Source organism: Physeter macrocephalus, chromosome 13 (genome assembly GCF_002837175.3).
Source record: "Physeter macrocephalus isolate SW-GA chromosome 13, ASM283717v5, whole genome shotgun sequence".
Classification (NCBI taxonomy): domain Eukaryota; kingdom Metazoa; phylum Chordata; class Mammalia; order Artiodactyla; family Physeteridae; genus Physeter; species Physeter macrocephalus.
Window position 1 is genome coordinate 16,763,277 of NC_041226.1, and position 25,638 is coordinate 16,788,914.

Here is a 25,638-nt window from a genome sequence, read left to right on the forward strand (position 1 = left end):
TTTACCTCTGGGGGCTGTAATCAGGAAAGGGCATACAAGGTCCTTCTGAGGGGCCAACACTGTTCAGTTTCTTGACATGGGTGTTTCCTTTCCAATAGCGCACTTAACTATACATTTATGTTTTAGGTGCTTTTCATAACTTAAAAAAAACATTAAAATAACACATATGTAAAAAGTTGAATGGGAAGATACATTTCCCCACCCTTATTCCAGCATACACTTGCATAAACAGATACACACACACACACACACAGCGACATTCATTCAGGTAGTAATTCAACTGCTTGCAATTATATTTTTAGGTGACAGCCAATGAGGTTTGCAGAAGACCCTTCATTTCAGCACTGTTTGTAACAGAAGGAAAGAAAGGAAAACAAAAGTGTTCTATAATAGGGGAATGGTAAAATAAATTATGGTACTGAATGAGGCAGATCACCTAATTCTGATATGAAAATATGTCCAAGACCATATTTAAATGAGCAAGTTGCACAATGAAATATGCATGTCTGATATGATTTTACTTGTATAAAAATGAGAGAATGAATGTGACTAAACCTGAAGTCTTATAAATGCATAAGAAACTATTAAGAGTAGGAAGAGCTGATGAGGAAAAACACCACTCCTTGACTCTGGGCTTGGCCTTGTAACTTGCTTTGGCTAATGGGACATTAGCAAAAGTGACTCAGACAGAAGCTGGAAAACTGCTTGCACACTGAGGCAACCCTTTTCTCTTGCTGCTACCTTTCTACCAAGTAAACAAGTCCAGGCAGGTCTACCAGACACCCCGGCCAACTCACTGACCTTGGGCAAACAGTAATTGTTGTTTGAAGCCACTAAAATCCTGAGGTCAGAAAAATTTAAAGGTAAAAAAATTGTGGATCTTCAAGTCAATGAAATACGGTATTTCAGTAAGTACATTTCAGTATAATATCAGCATATTTAAGTGTCTAACGGGTGTGTCTAGGAGGAAAATACACAAATTTTAGTGAGTAGGGTTTCTATGTCACATTTTGGCTGCTAAAGGTCACTTTTGCTTATTTTCCGGTTTTTAGTTACATTCCACGTAGTTGAAGTCACTGAATTAAGTGATCACTGACACTGCAGGGATACTGCTTTCTGCCACAGAATGTTAGAGCAAGATAAATTATCTTGTCCAACCAATGGGAAAGAAACTAACAATCACTAGAATTAAATGGTGAAAAATTATTACTTTGTCATTCAGGTAGGTACTGTGAATCATAAATTAAGAGTGACAATGCTGGCAAATATCTCAATTTTATTAGATAAAATATATAATTTTATCAAAAAACTGAAAATGCAGTGGCATACTGTGAATTGTATTTATTACATTTGCAATTTTTAACCAAAATGATTCTAAAAACAAAAGAGGTTCCAGTTCCCTCTTATTACAATACTGCATTTATAGGCATGTTATGACCTTGTTCATACTCCGCTGACATAAACAAGATATATTTTGTTAACAAAAGGTCAAATGACAGTTCCCTTGTGACAGGTGCATTTCCTGCACTGTTGCTTTAGAATCCAGTTTCTGGATTGTGATAATAGCTACCATTTACAAAGTGCTTATTTCCCAAACAACCAAATAATAATACCTGACCTGGGTGTATAACTGAAGATAAATAAGCAATAAAAGTAACAACTTTACCCCTAGGCAATTTCTTCTCCACCTATACAAAGAGTTACATAAATTCTTGAATTATTAATTTAATGCAGAGTTAGTTACTGAGTGCTTATAATGTGCCTGACACTATACTTAAAACTTTGGACAGAAAATCCCCACCAAAAACCAAATCTCCTAAATTTCTGAATTGGAAATCAACTGAATTAAAGCATTTTCTAACATCTAAAAACCCTATCGTGCACCAGAAGCTTTACATACAACTCCTTCTGTACTTTAATACTTATAATACTTACAAGCACCGTGACACATTTTTAAAATGACTTTAACCTCTCTGAGAAGTCACGCAGCTAGTAAGTGGAGGAGCTGGGATTTAATTCAGGCAGGTCTATCTGGCTTTCTTTACCATCCAACACTGCCTTTTGCTGTCTCTGCCTTGTGCTTTTGATTTACGGTGAGAAGAGAATTGCTTCAATTTATGCTAGAATAAAAGACAAGAACAAACTCATAGAGTAACAAGGGGAAAAAAGTCATCTTGGAAACAACTCATCATGATAAAATGCTTGGAAACCCCTCCTCCCCATCCCGTAAGGCATGTGACCATTAGTCTCCAATGAGAACGTTTAAAAGGTCTCTGGCATCTTGACAGGCTCTCTCAGATGCACCAAACACCCCTAGCGTCCCCCTCAATCGTCCAGTGTGGATTTATCATCCAGAAATTCAATTATTCTTAACTTTATTAAACATATTTGTCTATAAGGCTCTGAATAATGAGTTCCACAAGTAATGATTGTATTCACAAAAGCAAAACTTTTTCCTTTACACCAAAATTATTTTCTTCACATTCTAAATTTCTAACAGGGTGCCCTTTAGTTTTAATAATACATATTTGGTGAAAATTCTCCAATTTTGTACAATCCACATCCACCATGATTCTCTATTATTCGACATTGAACTTTTACCTTGCAAGGATGGATTCGTAATAACATCTATTGAATGTTTATAATCTATCAGGCTTTTTACTCAATCTTTGTATGAATTACATCCCTTAATCCTCACAACCTTTTGAGATAAATTCTATTACTATGCCCATTTCGCACATAAGGAAACAAAGGTCCCGGTAATTACAAGCTTGTGTGCTAATTATTCAATACCACAGAGCTAGTTAGTGGTGACGTTGAACCCAGGTCTGACTCTAATGCCCATGCTCTCAATCCAAATTGCTATCCTTATGTGGACACAGACCAACTCTAAAATCTACTCATCTTCAGAAAGTTGGTTAGCAGCCATCTCTTTCTGAGATCTTCCCCAACTAACGTTCCTCACTGCAAGCTTCCCCAGCACTTTCTTTGATCACACTGCTCACCTCCTCCCTTTTCATTCTATTGTCCCTGGATTATGGCACCCATTTCCAAGGCTTCAATAATCCCCATCTTTCAACCTAGGAAACTGAGCCTTAAGTAACTTGTCTAAGACCACACAGCTAAGAAATGGTAGAGCAAGGACTCAAATCCGACACCAATCCTTGCTCTTAACCCCTACCCAATGCTGCCTCCACAAAGGTAACTTTCCTCAGTAACTGAACTGCTTCTCAAATGTGTCCCACTGCCAATGCTTCGGTCCAGGCACCACCACCATTTAGTTTAACCTTTAACTAGACCTCCCATTTCACACCCCTGATCCTCTATCCACACTGCCCAACAGAAGTTTCTGCAATGATGGAAACGTTCTATAATCCACACTAATATGGTAGCCACAAGCCACATGTGGTTTCTGAGCACTAGAAATGTAGCTAGTGCCACTAAAGGATTTTTCAGTGTATTTAATTTTAATTAATTTAAATTTACACTTAAAAAGCCACATGTGGCTGGTGGCCACCATATTAGACAATATAGCTCTACCCAGTCCTCAAGTCTCTCCTATTCCCAAGCCGTGGCATTCACAAGGCTCAGCCACTTTCCCTCTCCCCTTGGGTTCCAGGAGTTCTCCTGGAGGCTCATAATAAACTTCCCTTTCCTTAGGCTTTTGGGTGCATTTCTGTTTATTAACTAAAGGTTATGACTTAGTCTGATTCTCTCTCTTTTTTTTTTTAAGAGGTTGGATTTTTTTTAATTTTAATTTTTTTTTAAAATTTTTTTGGCTGAGTCGGGTCTTAGTTGCAGCACATGGGATCTTTGTTGTGGCACACGGGATCTTTTGTTGCGGCATGAAGGCTCTTGGTTGCAGCACACGGGCTCTGTAGTTGCGGCACGCGGGCTTTCTGGTTGAGGCACGTGGGCTCAGTAGTTGTGGCGCACGGGCTTAGTTGCCCCACAGCGCGTGGGATCTTAGCTCCCCGACCAGGGATCGAACCTGCATCCCCTGCGTTAGAAGGCTGATTCTCAACCACTGGACCACCAGGGAAGTCGCTTAATCTGATTCTTAACTGTGAAAAAAGTCTCTCCTCATGAGTTTCTATCTGATAGAGGATCACAGTGATATATTCCTCTCAACATACTAAGGGAAGGGCCTTTCAGTGAAGAATATGAAGCAGAAATTTCTGAGGGGACAAAATGAAGAAGGCAACCCTAATATAAATACTTTTTCTGGGAATTCCCTGGCAGTCCAGCACATTCACTGCCCAGGGCCAGGGTTCAATTCCTGATCAGGGAACTAAAGATCCCACAAGCTGTGCAGAATGGCCAAAACATTTTTTTTTTTAATGCTTTTTCTAACTGAGAGCCTTGTCAATAAATATTATAAATTGGCATGCATTATTTTCAAAAGAAATTAATATTTATAGCACAAAGGGAAGACTCTGGCCCATGTTAATATTTTGCTTGGTTGGCAGAGTTTTTAAAAACATTTTTGCACTAACTTTAAAAATTGAAGAATTTTACATGTACATCAGGATTTTCAGTACTTCTTGAAAAATCCAGTGATCTGGAGACTCTGGGCCTACATTCCCCCATGGCAAACATCTGCTGGAGCTGAGAAGCAGCTGTACTCTTTCACCAGGCAAACACCCTCCAGTATGCCACAATCCTCACTACTCCCTTTCGTACAGCTGACACTGAGGCCCAACCCAGTTCCAACTAGAAATTATCCTCGAAGCAGACTTTTCCACTCATTTATATTACACGCTTTGTGCCTATGGCCATGTGAGTCTATGACCCCTAACAGAGTGTTACAAAAAAATTTCATATCCGTTATTTCATTTAATTCTTATCACAATCTTATGAAGAAGGTCGTATTTATTCTCCCTGTTTTATCCATTAGGAAGCTGAAACTAAAAGAAAAATGAAGACAGTGAGAGAAGCATGATTTTCACTTAGGTCCCATAATTCCCTCTCTCATGCTTTTTCTACCACAGGACATACTGCTTGACAGTAGTCTAAGAACAGTTCTATGATTTAAATTTTGGGCAAATGACTTACATCATAATGTAAAGAAAACATCCTTCAATATCTTGCTCAAATTGTCACTGAGAAAATACGGCCAGGTTTGATGAGTTGGTTATTGTAAGTACAACGTCAAAGCCATGAGTGGCTTCCCTGGGGGTCAAGTGGTTAAGACTCCGTGTTTCCACTCCAGGGGGCACAGGTTCGATCCCTGGTCAAACTAAGATCCTGTAAGCCGTGCGGCGCGGCTGAAAAATTAAAAAATTAAAAAAAAAACACACAAAAGCAGCCATGAGTGTCCCTACAGAAGTGCTTCCCAACCTCTGACAGCACCCTGAGTAATGAGACAGGGGTCCTCCCAGCCAGAAGCACTCAGCCCAGGGGCTCCATGGGCTCCGGGCCCTAACAGGCAACGCTGAGGGCTGAAAGCATCACTGCCTCACTACACCTATAACTTAAACCCCCAGAAGAGGACTTCTGCTCCAGATATTCTAGAATTAAAACATTAGTAGATTATGGTTACCAAAGGGGAAAGGTGGGGGGAGGGGCAAATATGTATTATAACATATACATACTACTATATATAAAATAGATAATCAACAAGGACCTACTGTATAGCACAGGGAACTCTATTCAATACTCTGTAATTTGGGAAGAATAGATATATGTATATGTATAACTGAATCACTATGCTGTACAACTAAAACTAACATTGTAAATCAACTATACTCCAATATAAAATAAATTTTTTTTTAAATATGTTAGTGGAAAACATACTATAACTATATATTAGAAAGCATCCAATCTTGGGCATTTACAAATTCTTCCAGCAGTTCAATACCTGGTTATAAATGAGAAGAGCAAATGAATGATTTCAGGTGGTTCTAAAAGGCTGGCAAGAATTGGGAAACTTTCTGATATTTCTATTTGACAGATTAATTGATGAACGTTAGGGTGGTCCATGGCCAATTATATCCATTAATCATAAAAGTCCCAGACCTATATCCATGAATTTAACAAACCACAGGTTTCTAACCCTGATATTAGAATTTAGATCACAGCATTTGTCCAATCTGGGAATGTGTTCCAAGCAGCAAAGGCAGTACTGCAATGTGAGCAGAACAGGCACAGTTGGAAATAGGAGGCAAAGCTGTCATCAGTTTTACAGGGTGCAAAATTCAAATGGAACCCATGTGGGACCAAGCTATTCCTAAGCTTAAAGCCTACTGGTCCAAAGAGTACAGTGCAGTTCCCCTAGACAAAGGTCTTGCTTGAGATCATACTAGTTATTTATCTCCCCAATATCCAAATTTGTTAAAGTGTTAAAAATGAATAAATCAATGAATAAACAAATGCTCCATCCTCCCTTGTAGTTAGGTAGTCTTGTGATAGATTTATGACCAGATGTGAAGCTAAAAGCCAAAGAGCCATCTTCAATCACGGGGCAAACACAGGGATGAAAGCCACAAGCTGGAGATGGCAGAACAGGAAGAGATAAGGACCACCTATCTCCAGATGTCTTGTTATGTGAGAAAAATCAGCCTATAAACACCTGCACGCAGCCAACAAGGCCCTCCTCATTCACAGACCCTGCTGTCCATCAATAAATGCATAGCCCTTCCTGATACCACTCAAAGTCATATCTACAATTTTGTAATACCAATACTTAGAGCAGGTAAAGAAGGCATTGCAAGCGTGTAAAAAGGATGTCTACCCTCTTTTTACTGAATTTGTATTGTCACTTGTTGATCGCTTAGCTGATTTGCTAGCTTTTCCTCTGAAAAACCAAGTTCAGCCTGTTGTGATTTCCACGGAGGCTCCATACTGGTCCTTCTACACCTTCCTCAGCAGAGCCTCTGAGAGCTGGTGTAGCACCGTGAAGATGAACGAAGGGCTGTGGGGTCCAATGAACCAGGTGCAGGCACATCCCCAACTCTGCCTCTTCCCGGCTGCACCTGATCCTTCATCTTTCAAATCAGAGTGAAATACTAGCTTCCTAAAATCATCTGGAGGATTAAATAAGAAAAGGCACATAAAACACAGTGCCTGGCACATGGTATGTACTCAGTAAATGTTAACTATTATTCATTACTTTAATATCCTTGAGGCTTTTCAGCTTCCTCCCTGAAATAGGATACATACTGTGTCCATATGTGCTTAGCAGTCTAGTTTCAAGTCATTTTTTGGATTTCAGTTTGCTAAATGTATAATGAAATATATTCTATATCTATATCTATCTACATATATGTTCATCTATCTATCTACATTCATCCATCAGAAAAAAAAAATCTTTTATGTTGCCATGTGTTTTGACTTGGAGTTTGGAAATATGGTCACCATATGGGGTCCATTCACCAGTGCTGAAATTTGTCAAAGAACAATGGCTTTTTGCTCAGCAAACATTCATTGTGAAATATCTACCCATTCCTCACTTTATATTCACTAGAGGAAAACAGCAGTCAACATGTCAAATCAGCAAATGAAGCAATGAGGAGAAAATGGCTACCTGAACATGTCAACGCTACACACATGAGCAGATTTCAAGGAAAAGAAGGCAATGAAAATCATGAGAAAATCAAGAGTCAGTGTTCATTATTCTGCTGCTACCAGAACAACAACCAACAACACGCCAAGCTGCTAGGGCATGGGCTCATCTCATGCCCACCCCACCCCAGCGGTGGGCACATGCTGGATTGTTGACCTTACATCTCTTTTCTGAGACTTGCCCTCCACTCCTCATCCACAGGCTGCAGCAGTGATTATCATATTCCTGCAACATGACCCCACTTCTGGCCACAGTCCTAGAATGGACAGCTGACCTGGCTGGACCAATAAGTGCCTTCCCAAGGAATTCCGGAACTGGGACTGGGTGCCTGACATCAATCTCTCCCTGCCTATCTAGACTATAACATGTAAAATTCAAGAGCAGCTGGCAGCCATGTTCTGCCATGTGGACTAAGTAAGAAACACTGAAGCCAGTGTGAGCAAGAGAAAAGAATGAAGCAGACACAGAGAAACCAATGAGCAGCATGGAAAGGGCACTTTCTGGTTCTCCATATGCTCCAGTCTCTAGTTCACTTCCTAAGGCCCAAAGGCATCCCCATCCTTGCTTGGATTCTGCAAGATACCTGAGCCTCCTGCCAGGCTGATTTCTGTTCACAGTACCAAAGAAATCTAAGAGACTCCACCATTATATAGTATTAGAAGGCAACTAGTTTCAGAGTAACCCCTATAAACCAGAGGGAGGCCTCACTTTGAACTAGCACACAACACAAACCTCTGTTGCTCCAATTTTGCCTACTATGTTCTCAGTCCTGAGCTGGAGGCCTTGAGAAACAGTGATGAGGATCCCAGAACATAAGGTAAGCAGAAAAATGTCAGTGCATGTGAGGAGGTGTTTACATGAAGAGTGAACTAAGGGAATGCAGCTATCAGGAGATATGGAGGAGGCCCTGTGCAAGCATTGCTAATCCCAGAGCAGTTCTGCAAATGAAAAGTTTACAGTCGCTAAAGCAGAAATGCCCAGAGATCCATATAAGGGCACTTATCAGAGCATGTGCAAATTCTATCAGTTTTCCTTTCATAAAATCTTACAACTTTTCTCAGTATAGCCTTCAGAATTTTACATATGCATGTATTATCACCTTAAAAACAAGTTTAATTATTTTTTAAATATACTGCTAGTATCTATTTTTACCTGCTATTTTTTATTCAAATATTCAGAACTTCAGTTATAGTCTCGATGAACCAGTCCCTAAGGGAAATAAACTACCAAATAAGTAACCATTTTTAACCTTAAAACCTGTGTCTTTTGACTATGATTATTTATTGCTCAAATTGTGGCACTCTCCCAGCTAAATCCCATTTCAAATAACTAAATGTTTTGCCATTTTGATCCATTCTCCCTGCAAATCCATCCAGTATTTGCCACCAGCTTTAACCTCAATTTTCCACATATGTAGGCGTGGGACTACTAGGCAACAAAAGCAACAGATCAATTTTTTAAGTAAACCTTTTAGAAAAGTAGAAATAAGCAATGCTGGACACTAAAAATACTGACTACAATAGCATCCCTAAAAATACAAACTTGATATTTGTGCAATGTAAAAAATGTCCATTGCTTCAAGTTTTCAAGATCAAGTTCAGTCCTTCAGGCTCAAGAATGGAATTTACCAGTAATTGTTTAGTGGTAAGATATCAAAAAGGGCCTAGTGTGAAATATAAAATGTCAGTTAAGTCAAAGACACTTACAAGAGGGCCATCCTGGTTCCAAAGGACCACTGGAAACTACTCAGATCAGAGTAATCTCAAGAAATTAACCTTTTGTTCAGTTATCAACAAATCAACAACTTAGAGTGTGTATATTTCTTCTGGGTTCAATATTGATACTGATCTGTACCTTCAGATGTATGCAACTCTTAAAAATTCATTTATAATGAATTATAATTTATAATATAAATTATAATTTATAAATATAATAATTATAAATTATTCAAGAATAGGTAGTATAGCAAAGTTGCAAAACACAAGGTTAATATACAAAAGTTAACTGGCTTCCTACATACCAGCAATGAGCAAGTGAAATGTGAAATGAAAAATACAATATCATTTATATTAGCAACCCCCAAAATGAAATACTTAGATATAAACCTACTAAAATATGTACAAGAGCTCTATGAGGAAAACTACAAAATTCCGGTGGGCAAGCTCAAAGAACTACTAAATAAATGGAGAGATATTCCATGTTCATGGATAGGGGGACTCAATACTGTCAAGATGTCAGCTCTTCCCAACTTGATGTATAGATTCAATGCAATCCAAATCAAAATCCAGGCAAGTTATTTTATGACTGTTGAAAAACTGCCTGTAAAGTTTATAAGTAGGAGCAAAAGACCCAGAATAGCCAACTCAACATTGAAAGAGAAGAATAAAAGCTGAAGGACAGATGCTACCTGACTTCAAGACTTTCTATAAAACTACAGTAATCAAGACAGTGTGGTATGGGTGAAAGAATAGACAAATAGATCAATGGAACAGAACAGAAAGCCCAGAAACAGACCACCATAAATATAGTTACCTGATCTTTGACAAAGGAGCAAAGGCGATACAAGGGAGGAAAGACTGTCCCTTCAACAAATGGTGCTGTAACAAGTGGACATCCATATGCAAAAGAATGAATCTAGACACAGACCTTACACCCTTCACAAAAATTAACTCATAATGGAATATAACCTAAATGTAAAATGCAAAACAATAAAACTCTGTTATATCAGTCCCAAGCCTATGCTTGGACCTAGCTCAGGAGGGCCCTGTGTTAGGAATGCCTGTAGCCCTTGCTCAGGTACATATCATTTGTAGTGAGCTCAGCAGACATTTCCCCCACTGGGGCCCCTATTTATGGAATGGCTAGCTCTTGTGGTTCTTATTTTGATCTCAGGATGCACTTCAGCAAAAAAACATCAGGGAACTTTGAGAGACAAGATTTATTACTCACGGGCCTTGGAGGGTATACAGTACACCTAAGAGCCACACAGCAAGGTCACAGGTTGGGAGGGATGAGGGGGGAGAGCACGTACAAGAGCAGACCTGGGGCCCTGCCTTTATTAGCGTCCAAGCGTGGGGTGTCTAGGGTTTCATGGATTCACTCTGTATTGGCTAATTTCAAGCATAAGAGTGGAAAATGGGTTGCAGGAAGGGAGGAACAGGGTCACTCAGGTAGTCAGTTATCTAGCTACCCAGGGCTTTCTGAAAAAGGGACCTTCACAGGTGGGGGGCATCTAATTCATTATCCAGTTGTTTTGCTAGTAGCTGTGTCATACAGCTGGCAATGTTTTATTCAAGATGGATGTCATTTGAAATGGATGCCTCGGCAATTAAAAGCTTAATGTCAGGCACTTACACTACAAATTCCTAGAAGGTAACATAAGAGAAAACCTAGATGACTTTGGGTGTGATGATGCCTTTTTAGATGCAACACGAGAGACACAGTCCATGAAAAAAAAAAAATTGATAAGCTGAACTTCTTTAAAATTAAAAACTTCTGTTCTGTAAAAAGACAATATTGAGAGGATTAGAAGAGAAGCCACAAAGATTGACATATACACACTGATTAGAAGAGAAGCCACAAAGATTGGGATTGACATATACAAACTGCTATATATAAAATAGATAACTAATAAGGGAACTCTACTCAGTACTCTGTAATGGCCTATATGGGAAAAGAATCTAAAAGAGTGGATATATGTATATGTATAACAGATTCACTCGGCTATACACCTAACATTAGCACAAAATTGTAAATCAACTATATCCCAATAAAAAATAAAAATAAAAATAAAGAGAAGCCACAGACTGGGAGAAAATATTTGCAAAAGGCACATCTGATAAAGGACTTTAACCAAAATAAAAATGGGCCAAACACCTTAACAGACACCTCACCAAAAAGAAAATCTACAGATGGCAAATAAGCTTATGAAAAGATACTCTAGGGCTTCCCTGGTGGCGCAGTGGTTGCGCGTCCGCCTGCCGATGCAGGGGAACCGGGTTCGCGCCCCGGTCTGGGGGGGTTCCCACGTGCCGCGGAGCGGCTGGGCCCGTGAGCCATGGCCGCTGAGCCTGCGCGTCCGGAGCCTGTGCTCCACAACGGGGGAGGCCACAACAGAGGAAGGCCCGCATACCACCAAAAAAAAAAAAAAATACTCTACCAGAATACTCTACTCTTTGACATCAAAGAAATGAAAATGAAATTAACGATAAAACACCACTACGTACCTATTAAAATTACCAAAATCCAGAACTCTAATAACACCAAATGCTGGTGAGGATGCAGAGCAACAGGAACTCTCATACATTGTTGGTGGGAATGCAAAACGGTGCAGCCACTTTGGAAGACAGTTTGGCACTTTCTTACAAAACTCCTGCCATACAATCCAGCAGTGGTGCTCCTTGGTATTTACCCAAAGGAGCTGAAAACTTATGTCCACACAGAAACCTAAACATGGATGTTTATAGCAGCTTTATTGATAATTGCCAAAACTTGGAAACAAACAAGATTCAGTAGGTGAATGGATAAACAAATTGGTACATTCAGACAAATGGAATATTATTTAGTGCTAAAAAGAAATGAGCCATGGACTTCCCTGGTAGCGCAGTGGTTAAGAATCTGCCTGCCAATGCAGGAGACACAGGTTCGAGCCCTGGTCCGGGAAGATCCCACATGCCGCGGAGCAAACAAGCCTATGTGCCACAACTACTGAGCCTGCGCTCTAGAGCCCGTGAGCCACAACTACTGAGCCTGCATAACACAACTACTGAAGCCCGCACGCCTAGAGCCCGTGCTCCACAACAAGAGAAGCCACCACCATGAGAAGCCCGCGCACCGCAAAGAGTAGCCCCCCACTCGCCGCAACTAGAGAAAGCCCACGGGCAGCAACGAAGACCCAACGCAGCCAAAAATAAATAAATAAATAAAATAAATTTATTTTTTAAAAAAAAGAAAGAAATGAGCCATCAAGCCATGAAGAGACATGAAGGAACCTTAAATGTATGTTACTAAGTGAAAGAAGCCAATCTGAAAAGCCTACATACCATATGATACCAACTATATGACAGACATTCTGGAAAAAAGCAAAACTATGGAGAAAATAAAAAGATCAGTGGCTGGGATGGGGTAGGGTGAGATGAATAGGCAGAGCACAGAGGATTTTTAAGGGCAGTGAAAATACTCTGTATGATATTATAGATGGATGTGTCATCATACGTATGTCCAAACTCGTAGAATGTACACCACCAAGAGTGAGTCCTAAGTAAAATGTAGACTTTGGGTGACAATGATGGGTCAGTGTGGGCTCATCCTTGATTAAAGATGTACAGTTCTGGTGAGTGATGCTGATAGTGAGGAGACTATGCATGTGTAAGAGCAGGGATATGTGTGGGAAATCTACGTACCTCCCTCTCAGTTTGTTGTAAATCTAAAACTGCTTTAAAAAAAATTCTCTTAAATTAAAAAAAAGAGTAAGGTAGAACATTGTTTTAAAAGAAAACAAACAAAAAATAAAATGGAGCAGGTAGGAGAGCCACACCTGAGAACTATGAGAGCCCACAGACATATATGTACCTACAGATAATCCACACATCAGATTAAGCATAACTAACCTCTCTAATTTAATTTGACCTTCTGGAGAAAAATTATTCATTCTTTCAAATTGTTTAAAGATCTAAACTTTGAAATGTAAAGAGAACTTATTAAGTCACTCAAATATAAATTCAAAAATATTTCAAAAATCAGAATATAATGAAATAACCTAGCTAGTCCCAACCCCCTTTCTCCCCAAACAAAATCTTCCTATAAAATATCAGACAGCTAGGATTTTCCAAGTCCCAGAAGTGCCAATATGAATACTAAAGCAGATTACTGAGACTCTAACAACATGGGATGCTTTTTTTTCTATTGCGGATAACTGACTCCAGAAAACTATTAATCCAGTTCTACACAATAAAAGGTAATAATGTTAATTTTAAGTTTTTCTAAAATTAGAATTTAAGTGTATTTAAATATTATATTCATCTGCTTTTAAAATGAGGATAAAGAAGACAAAACTCTCTAAATTCAAAGAACTATATAGTCATGTTTTATATTTATGACCAGCTAAATGATAACAACCCTTAACATTTTTATAGGACATTTGATATATTAAGTATTTTCACATATATTATGTCATTTAAAACTATGAAAAATCAATTTCAGATGAGGATCAAAGAGGGTTAGTGACTTTCCAAATGTCACAGAACTAGTGTAATGATGCTTGAGCACTCTTTCCAGAAGCAGTGGCATATAAGGAAAGAATAGGGAGAAAACTAAGGGAGAAAGGGAAAGAGAAACTGATTCAAAGACAAAGAAGAGACAAAGAAGAGTTAGAGAGAACAGAGGGTTATTAAATAATTAGAAAACTAGTTTGGAGGAAGGGCAGCAAAAACCCTGATATTCCTGGAGAAATGGCTGGGACCCAGCACTTTATTCGTTTAACCCTCATAACACTATGAGGCAGGTACTGTCTGAACTCCCATTTTACAGCTGGGAAGGTTTTGAAGAAGTGATTAAGATCACACAGCTCGGAGACGGCAGAGCCAAGAGCCAAACCCAGGCTTCTGGGACTTGGATCCCTGGCCCCAATCACTGTTACAAGGCGTCCAGAGAGGGGCAGGCTAGACGCCACGCCTAATTTACCAATACCCACCTTTATTTATATATTTATTTACTGTGTGTACAACATCAGGATCTCTTATGAAAGGTGTCTTAATTTCCTCCCTCCACCTCCACCTAATTTTTTTAAAATATAGGCATTCTGGTTATCTTTCAACTTCTTCTCCTTCTTCTTCTTCCAAATACCAGGAAAGCTCTAACCACTGACTCCATAAAAGGGAAAATACCTTTCAGATTCAGAGGAAAACAGGAAAGCTCTCTGGCTGCTTACTGCGCCCTGTTTTCCCACCAGCAGGCGGCAGGGGCAGCATGGGCGTGGCCTCTCATGGCCTCACTCAGATGACCTTAGGCGAAGTGGGCAGATCAAGGGACCAACAGCAGGGGAACTCGCGGCCTGGCCCAGCTTCATCTTCCCATTTGTCAAGAGAAGCCAACAAGCCAGACTTTTATGTGAAATCCAGATTTTAAAAACTTGGCCACTAATTCAAACTTCTAAAAACATTGTGTACACACAAAATCTGTTTGCGGGTGGACCTCAGCCCACTAGCTGCTGGTTTATAATGCCCAGTCTTCCAGTGGAGGGCAGCTAAACTGGGGTAATTACAATTTCATCCCTACCTCAATGTATTCCCCATGGAAGACGCAGGATACACAGCCCTTGTCCTCCAGGAGACCAGCAGGGACAATGAACTCATCATTTCAGGACAAGATGGCAAATGGAGCGAGAGAAAAGGCTGCAAAAGAGAACACAGAACCCACCAGCCACATACCTCCCCTGACCCCTGGCTCTCACAGAACAAGTCTGGGAAGCGGCAGTAAAAAGATGACAGAGTAACCCCACCTTGGCACATCTAGAGGAGATAAAGGGACTCAGAACTATATGAAACAAGCAAACAAAAATTCAATAGCCCCACTTTTGTGTATCCAACGTGATTCTTTTGTTTTTGTTTTGCGGTACGCGGACCTCTCACTGTTGTGGCCTCTCCCGTTGCGGAGCGCAGGCTCCGGACGCGCAGGCTCAGCGGCCATGGCTCACGGGCCCAGCCGCTCCGCGGCATGTGGGACCTTCCCGGACCGGGGCGCGAACCCGTGTCCCCTGCATCGGAATTTGTTTATTTACATCAGTATGGGTATGTAGTGGGTTACAAGCCCACTGCAACATCCTGGAAAAGGCTTATTTGGACTAGTACTTTTTTTTTTTTTTTGCGGTACGCGGGCCTCTCACTGTCGTGGCCTCTCCCGTTGCGGAGCACAGGCTCCGGATGCGCAGGCTCAGCGGCCATGGCTCACGGGCCCAGCCGCTCCGCGGCATGTGGGATCTTCCCGGACCGGGGCACGAACCCGTGTCCCCTGCATCGAGAGGCGGACTCTCAACCACTGCGCCACCAGGGAAGCCCCCCAACGTGGTTCTTAAAATAGTCAAACCTTAATGGAACCACAGCAACAGGCATGGTGGTACCATAAACAAAAAATGAAACTAACTTGTACTGAGCACCATCTATGCTCCAAGTACAACGCCACGTGCTACAGGAATATCATCTCATATAAACCTCCAAACAATCCTGGGAGGCATCATTATTCCCAATTTATAGATAAAGAAACTGAGGCTCTGAAATCCTGAAATTTGGAAAAGAGCCAATCATTTAGAGCCAAATGATTCCTTTCCCATTAATTTGCTGACCCGGCTAGAGAGAGGTCCAGCTATTATTATAGATACATAATGGCAAACAATCAAGAACAACACATTAGCTACAATAATTAAAAGTGTAAGGGGGTGGGGAGGTAGAATAGGTAAAGGAGATTGACACAAACCTCCAGTTATAAAATAAATAAACCATGGGGATGTAACACACAACATAAGAAATATGGTCAATAATACTGTAATAACTTTGTATGGGGACAGATGGTTACTAGACTTAGCATGGTGATAATTTCATAATATATGCAAATGTCAACTCACTACGTAGTACACCTGAAACTAACATAATATTGTACATCAACTGTATTTCAATTTTAAAGAAAAGAAAAAAAAATTTTTTTAAGTATAGGGCAGGTATTAAAAGCAGAGATCCTCAAAATACAACAAAGCCCATAGCAGGCCTTGTTTATGAGAATATAAGGTAGTTGCACAAATAAATACAAAAGAAAGCATAAGGACCATTCAATAAATGATGCTGAATAACAGCAACTTTTAGAAAAATCATTACATTCCTCAATTTACACCATCCAATGAAATACATTTCAAAATAAATCAAAAAGTTATTGTTTTACCGAATTATATAACTAGGATGAAAGAAAAATGAATATTCAATGAATTTCTGGGTAAAGAATTACTTTCAAAAATTAGGAATGATGGAAGAAATTTCAACTATAAAAAAGGATAGATGGTTAAACTAAATAGTAAACATTTTCTATATAAAAAATAAAAAGGCAAACAATGGAGTGTAAGACATATCTGGATACATAAGAGACACACGGTTAATATCCTTACTATATTTATAGAATATACATTTACAAAATATCGTTCAGAAGAACCAGGAGACTTCAACGGAAAAACAGAGGACAGGAACAGACAATTCACAAAAGGAAAAAATAACAAGTAAACAAGCAAACAGAAAAATATTCACAAGTCAGCCAAAACATACAAATTAAACATCAATGAAGTACTACAATTTATCAAGAAAAAAATTTATTTTTTATTAATTTTTATTGGAGTATAGTTGATTTACAATGTTGTGTTAGTTTCTGCTGTACAGCAAAGTGAATCAGTTATACATATACATATAGCCACTCTTTTTTAGATTCTTTTCCCATATAGGTCATTACAGAGTATTAAGTAGAGTTCTCTGTGCTATACAGTAGGTTCTTATTAGTTATCTATTTTATATATAGTAGTGTGGTATATGTCAATCCCCATCTCCCAATTTATCCCTCTCCCCCAGAAAAAATTGTAAATAATAATATCCATGGCTGGTCAGATGTGGCAAAACTAATACTTCATATGTCGCTGTAAATATTATAAAGTGGCAAAAGCCTTTTGGAAAGCAACATGGCAATCTTCCTACAAATTTTCCTAAAGAAATAACCAAAATCAGGAAAAAAAAAAAAAAAAAGACCTATATACACAACCATTTTTTTCATCATAACATTTACAAAAGTGAAAATAAATGTGCTATACAGTAGGTTCTTATTAGTTATCTATTTTATATATAGTAGTGTGGTATATGTCAATCCCCATCTCCCAATTTATCCCTCTCCCCCAGAAAAAATTGTAAATAATAATATCCATGGCTGGTCAGATGTGGCAAAACTAATACTTCATATGTCGCTGTAAATATTATAAAGTGGCAAAAGCCTTTTGGAAAGCAACATGGCAATCTTCCTACAAATTTTCCTAAAGAAATAACCAAAATCAGGAAAAAAAAAAAAAAAAAGACCTATATACACAACCATGTTGTTCATCATAACATTTACAAAAGTGAAAATAAATAGCCAACAGTAGGTGATAAATGATGATGCTGTACCCAATAGATTACCAGTACCTTGAGAGCAGAATATCTTATTCACGATGGGAGTTCCAGGGCCAAATTCATATAATACAAGCTTTAAATAAATATGGGTGAATACTGAAGGAAAAGAAAAATATACAGCCACCTAAAATGATAATTAAAGACTAGGTAGCTGGTGGCACAATTTTAAGTGGGAGCAAGAACATAAAAGTGTATGATTACAGTCATATTTTTGAAAGTTGCATTAAAAAAACTGCTGGCAGAGTTGCATTAAAAAAATTGCTAGAAGGAAATACATAAAATACAAACAGTCATTGTGCTAAGAGATTTATGAGCAATTATTCTTTATTATGGCTATATTACCTTTATTTAAAATGTAAACACACTCCAGAGGGATTATTATTATGATTACTTAAAATAAAATTGATTCTTAGAAATGAGATTAAGAATGTAATAACTAATAGAAAATACATAAAATCCCCAAATAGCTCCACATTATAGGTAAATCCACCCAGCTAAAAAGAAAAGCACAGTCATATAGAGAGGTTAGCACCTGACATTCATAACTTAGATGAGATGTATCATTTCTGCGTCCTAACTCAGTAATAAATGAACACATCACAGGAAGCCAAAATGCAGCCACATAAACAGCTGTTTTTGCTGCACTCCTGGTTTCTTCTGAACTCTCTCCGGCTCTGGGCTGAAAGGGCTTAGAATAGTTATCTTCTGACACAGAGGCTTCCAATGAGACTAGGCCAATTCTCTGATCCATGGAAATGCAGAAAAGCAAGACAGGCCAGGGGTGGGGTAGGCTGGTGGGTACAGGTCCCTGAGTTGAACTGTATTTCCATCTCCTAGAAAACCAAAACTACATAGAGAGAAAAAGAGGATACAAAACTTCAACAGCTTCTCTAAGGCACTGTATTTCAAAACTGTGGTTTTCAACCCATTACGGGTCATGAAATCATTTGCATGAGTCACAGCTAGGATTTTATGAAGGCTACAACAAAACAGAAAATATCAGTATGCATGTCACATTAAAAGGATACCATTTAAAAAAAAGGATACCATTTAATAAAACTTCTGTTTCAGTTACATATGTGTGTTATGTGTCAGTGTACATAAGGTCTTGGGTAGCAAATGCTAAATATATTTCTTACTATGATTTATGGTCAAAAAAGTTTCAAAAGCGTTACTCTAGACAATCCAGGCCCTGACTTAAGGCCCAGAAAACCACCCAGAGCTAAACTGCTTAGTGTTTGAAACTAAAGGATTCATCTGGAAATAAGAATGTAGTGAACCCAGTTCAACTAGGTGTTAGGCACCAATACAAAACAAACGCCTCTTTAATATTTCATCCAGGAATAAAGAACCGCTGCTATCCAAAGGCTCTAGAAAGCATCGTTTTACATCACCTCACAGAGCGCATGCCACTTTTTTGCCCCCTCTGCATACTTTCTTCAGCTCCAGGTGTGCGATGATGGGTCTGCAGAGACTTTACACTTATCTAGTCCTTATGTGGGTACATCACAGTGCCAGAGTCACAGCTAGAAAATCCTGCGCTCTCCTCTGCCAGATGGAGAAACTGAGGTTTACAGTGATGAAATGCCCAATGCCCAAGGTCAATGCAGAGTTGAGCGGAGATCAGACTCCCAGTCCAGTTCTTTTCCAAGATTCCTTAAATTAAAGGCACGTGAGAGCACAAAGCAGCACTCCCTGCCAAGAGACAAGCAGGATGACTTTTTTTCTTTTTTGGTCTTGTTACTTACAACTCTGAATCAATTTTTCAGACTAATGACTAAATGAAGCATTTGGATGGGAAGGACCCCGGCCCTTTAAAAAAAAAAAAAAAGCTAATGAGACTGCTTACTGAAGTTGCACTGAGGGAAGTTATTTTTTCTGCATTAGGGAATTTCAAGGTTAATTGTGGCACTCTCCTTGGGAGACCTATTCACATAAAAATAAACGAGTGCTGCCTGCTTTTGAATTCCTTCCATTCTGATACTGTAATTGAGAAGAAAAGCTTGGCTTGATGGTAAGTATACACTGAATATAACTTAGTTTAGTGTTACAGATATCAAGAGATAACTACTTATTTTGTCTTAAAGCACCATTTACTTACTGATTTCTAAATGGTGCTGTTTTAATTTCCCCAAAGCTGTTACTTTGTAAGGACATCCAGACGGCTCTCAGCAACAAACATAAAATCTCTCCCTCTCAAAGGCAAATTCAAACTGAAAACAGAACCAGGGAAAGATGCTGTGCAAGGAAAAAATAGTATTTCCATTTTTAAAGTTTTGATTTTGTTTGCTTGGAAAAAGATCAACTATCCGAAGTCTCTTATGGCTACTACTGTCCTGTGATTTTCTACCTATTTTTCTTTTTCAAAGTAAGTTTAGCAACACTTGAGATACAAGATAGCTGCTCAGGATTTCAAAATCTGAGAGTCACTCACTTTAGGAGCATCAGAACTGCCTCTCTAACATTTTCCATTATCTTGCAATATCCAGATGAATGTATCCTGGTTAAGATCTTTGAGGTCCAGGATAGAGTCTGGTTTAACTATGTAAATTAAGTAGGAAATTCAGAACCATCAGGAGCTTTGGGGTCACTAGAAGCTAAGCCCCTCTAGCGAACCTCCTTAAACAGCTTTCCCATAGTGATTTTTTTCTTAAAAAGTCAATTTGTATTCTGACCTTTAGAGACCCAGAGGCAGCCTGTTTCCAGACAGATTTGCTGACATGAAGACTGCCTCATGCTCTGAATTCAGGGTAAAGGTCTAATTTTCAAAATCATATGGGGCAAATTCCCATTTTGGAACCTTGAAACCAGCAATTACTACTTCCAAGTGATGAATCTCTAGTGCCTAGTTGAAAGTTTATTAATTTTATGCCATTAAATAGAGACTTGACACACTCAAAAAATAGTTCAGATGGCTTCTAACTTTGTCAACTTCAGAGACCTCATGCCATCACTCCAGGAAGTCCTCAACTTTCAGAACTATGCTTGCACATTGGGAAAAACTTTGATTTGCATTTAAAAAATGTTTTGATGCAAGTGTTATAAAGTGCATGGTACATAAAACTCCATGAGCTCAAATGAACTGATCCAAGGTCTAAGTATTTAGTGAAACTAATGGTTTCAACCAGAGAAACGAGATAGTGCGATTTCACAGTGAAAAGAATCAATGGTATGAGCCAATAGTATGAGGATTTATAAATGATATTTTAACATATCTTTTCAAGAAATAGTCATAAATGGACCTATTTACAAAACAGAAACAGAATCACAGACGTAGAAAACAAACTTATGGTTACCAAGGGGAAGGGGAGGGATAAATTGGGAGACTGGGATTGATATATACACATCACTATATATATTAAAAGAGATAACTAATGAGAACTTACTGTATAGCACAGAGAACTCTACTCAATACTCTGTAATGACCCATATGGGAAAAGAATCTAAAAAAGAGTGGCTATATGTATATGTATAACTGATTCACTTTGCTGTACAGCAGAAACTAACACAACATTGTAAATCAACCATACTCCAATAAAAATTATTACTCCAATAAAAAAAAAAAAGAAGAAGAAATAGTCAAGTAGTGACTCTTAGAGTGGTTCAGAGTTGGGAAAAGGGACCTCCCTGGTGGTCCAGTGGGTAAGACTCCATGCTCCCAATGCAGGAGGGGACCCAGGTTCAATCCCTGGTTGGGGAACTAGATCCCACCTGCATGCCACAACTAAGAAGCCCGCCTGCCGCAACTGAAAAAGATCCCACATGCCACAACTAAAACCTGCCGCAATGAAGATCCCACGTGCTGCAACTAAGACCCGGTGCAGCCAAAATGAATAAATAAATATTCCAAAAAAAAAAAAAAATCAGAGTTGGGGAAAAAAGGCCTTAGAGATTTTTAAGAACCCAACCACTCTCTCATTCCAACCGCTTCCCACCCCTATCCCTTGTTGTAACACTACCCTGGTCCAAAGTAAGGAGCTAAGCCTCTCTCAGGTTCAACTTAAACCTTTGCTCTAAGAAACTCACAACCTCCTCAGGCCCATTCCATTCCAAACAGCTGATAGATCAGCCATTGCTTAATTCACTCAATGAACATATATATATGGGCTGCCTCCTCTGTGCTAGGCACTGGAGGTCAGACCGTATATTGAGACAAAAATGGGACACCTCCTATTACCCACTACATGGTCCTACGCGCCCTTAGGGCCTACAGAGAACACAGATAACAATGTTGCCTAAATTGGTCCCGAATGAAGTCAGAATATAAGGTGGCAGTTCTCCACAGTCCCTCCCCAAGACATCCCTGGCGGTCCAGTGGTTAAGACTCCGTGCTTCCACCGCAGGGGGCACGGGTTCGATCCCTGGTCGGGGAACTAAGAAACGGTAAGCTGCGAGGCGTGGCCAAAAACGAAAAAGCAAACTCCGCAGTCCCTCCCCATTACCCTCCCCCCTGCAGGCCCCTCCCCATGGTCTCCTCCACAACACCCTGCCACCACACGACCCTCAGCTCTTTTTTATCTCCCAAGAGAATTCCAAATTCTTGCACTCAGAGGTTTTGGGAATGTTTGCTATCACAGTTACTCCTGTGGAAACACCAATTTTCCAGATTCCTCCAAGTGTGACACTCAGAGCTGCGTTCTGAATTCAAGATGCCTGGCTCCTGAGTGCATTCTTAACCAGTTCGTTCTAGTGCTTCTCAGTGCACCAGCAGTTTTCTCTTCCCCCTCTAGCTAGAATGCCCCTTCCAACACCCTAGCTTTCTCACATGAACTCCTACTCATCCCGCAAGACCCACCTGGAGGAGAGCTCCTTGGTCTCTTCTCTAACCACCGCAAGCAGAGGAGATGCTTCGACGACCCCAGTGGATGGTGTTTGTACCCGTCTTCAACACATCTCCTTATATGAGATAAATATCTGACCCCTTTTTACTCCTGGTGAAGGAACAATTTTCTATAACTGTCTAATAGTAATTACCTAGAGAAACTCTCTGTATGAATGCTAAGATTGCTGACTTGTGTTAAGATATGCATATAAAGAACTTACAAAGTTAAAACGTCTGGACAGGGCTGGCTCCCACCTGGAGCAGTCTCTTCTGGCTTTCAACACGTGAAGAGGCTGCCACTGGACAAGGGAGCTGCAGGTGGCTTACCAGCTACCCTGGTAAGCTGCAGGCTAGAGATCGATATTGACCAAAATAGAGCCAAGATGTCTGTGAGGAAACTCCTAAGCAAGGAATGTTAAAATGGCAGTCACTCAGAAGAGACAGTCCAGACAGAAGCTGGGAAGTGAGGAACCCAACGTACCAAAGTTGGGCATATCCTTTGGAGACAGAATCCAGCTACAACCAAAGCAAAGACAGACTCAGATAAGGACAGTGAGTTCTGAAAACAAATTCCATTTTATGATAGCACCAGAAATCTACACTTGTAAGTCAGACCGTTTTTATATTTCTTCTTCCTTTTCTTTTCTTTTTTTTTTTTTGGCTGTGAGGTGAGGCTTACGGGAGTTCCCCAACCAGGGACTGAACCCAGGCCATGGCAGTGAAAGTGCCAAGTCCTAACCACTAACCACTAGACCACCAGGGAACTCCCGTTTTTATATTTCTTCTATTTCCTTATATTTTCTCCCTTGGTATCCAGTAAAGTTCCAGGCTGTCTTAACTGTTCTCAGATGAACTGAGGGTAAGGGATTTTAGCCACTCTTGGGCCTGAAGATTAGAATATCACCAGCCCACGACTAACAGCAGCCATAGGGTGAAAATGATAGTCCAAGTGAAAGAATCCTCCAAAGGTAAGTAAAATTTAGGGAACAACAATGGCTGTGGAATCCAGCTACTCTTCCCCATCTAAAAATTCTCTTTTCAATATTAAATCTTAGAGTTTGTGGTTTTATTTTCTTCTAAAATCTGCCCCCCCCCCAAATAAATTGTGAGTATCTTGAAAGGACCTTGTCATTTTCACCAATGAAGTGTACACATGTGCTTGGAACACAGTAGGGACTCAAATGTTTGTTGATGGAACGAATGAAGCAATGCATTGACTTTCAAAGTTTTAAGGCACCTTTAAAGGCCATCCAGTCCAATCCTTTTCCATACATTTGTCCAACAGAACTTTCACAGGTTGTCATAAAGTTCATTCAAACAAATATCAATGAAATGTCCACAACAGTTAAGATGCTGTGCTTTCAGGAACAAGAAAAAGACCAGTCACCAACACAACAAATGTTTATTGAGGGCCTACTGTGTGCCAGCCACCATACTAGGCCCTACAGATATTACAATGAGTAAGACACACATAGCATCTTAGGGAATTCATGGAGAAGAAGATAAACGGATAACAATTACCTATAACACTGTTATGGATGGAAAATGGTAAGCGTTTTCAAAGGCTATCGGGAATCAGAGGTCAAAAAGGAAAACCAAGGTTTCAAGAGAGCTTACGGGACGCTGCCATTCAGGAATGGGACAATATTTTGTGGCTTAACCTTACAGTTCAGGAATGAAAACTACTAGTTTCTAACTGAAGTGGTTGATGTAAATGGCTTGGTAGGTTTTGATGAAAATCAATATTCTCTCTTCATATCTTTATCATTATGTCAACTGACAGTGACACTGGATTTTGAAAAGCAAGAATACAGATCAGTTCTCTTTTAATGGAAACCATAATCAAAACTGAGCTCTAAATAACAAAGTTCTTGTCACATGTGACTATATGACCTACAGAAACACAGACTGGTCAACTTGAGTAATAATAAAAATATATGTAAAGAACAAATCCTAGCCTTACTTATTTAACAGCAGCTGCATAATAAAATACCTTCTATTACTTACACTGTAAACTGGGAAAGTGAAAATTAAGCTTAATAAATAGCTAAACATTGCATTTCTGTTGTCCCATAATCAAATGAAACTTATCTTCACTCTCTGTCATATACGCGACTTCAGCTTCTCCAAATACTCTGAAATGCACTCCGACTAAAGCTGTTTCCTTCAGGATAAACACAGTGAAATGGAAATCAGAAGACAGGAGCCAGGCCCGGCCCAACCACTAGCTACATGAATTTGAGCAGGTAAATTCTCTGGCCTAATTTTCTCATCCGTAAAATGAAGCCGTTACAGCAAATAACCTCTAAGATCCCTTTGAACACTTAGGAAAAAAAAAAAAAACTATGAAAACTAACCTCTACTCCCAAAGCATCAACCAAAGCAAAAAGTTTCAAAACTAATTACTAAAGGAGCTTAGGTTTAACTACCTTTCTGCCTCTCTTACTTGATTCATCAAACTTACTTATGAATTTCCTACCACAGTTTGGTTGAGCAGTTTCATCTCCAGTAGTTACAGACAGGGAAAGTGATGTCTATCAATATATTCTTTTTAAAACACGATTCTGTGACAAAGAATTTCTAGGTCCCGAAGCAATCTCTTTTGTAGAATTTTGCCTCCATGGAAAAGTTAAACACTCATAAGGCTTCTTCGTGTATTTCAAATGGTTTCTACATCCATGTATTCCACTGCAGCCATGAATTTCTTCTGTTCTTGGCAGACTGCTTGCCATTGGTGTATGTTTACAATGTCTTCCCTTGAATCTGCACAGGAAGTGAATCAGGCACCATTTGGCCATTTGTATGGAGTATGGTGTAGACAAAAATATGTCATTAATATAGTCATCCTAATTATACTGAAGAACCTATGATATGAATAGACCTATCAGGCATATTTTTTGAAGCCACATTGTATGCAAAGCACTGAAATGACTATAAAGACAGTATGAACACTTTGTTTCTTTACCTTTGCCTGAAATTTTACAAGTCACCAAGAAAAAAATATTTTCTACCTCAGCATAATTTGAACTTACATTAAGAAAACGTAACTACTATTTTAAGGTTAA

At 39.3% G+C, this 25,638-nt stretch overlaps 1 protein-coding gene across 4 annotated transcripts in view; it reads right to left on the minus strand.

Annotated features, from left to right (window-relative positions):
* WDFY2 (WD repeat and FYVE domain containing 2) overlaps positions 1-25,638 on the minus strand; it is a 166,995-nt gene that overhangs the window by 140,044 nt on the left and 1,313 nt on the right. The gene's annotated exons all lie outside the window — the stretch shown is intronic.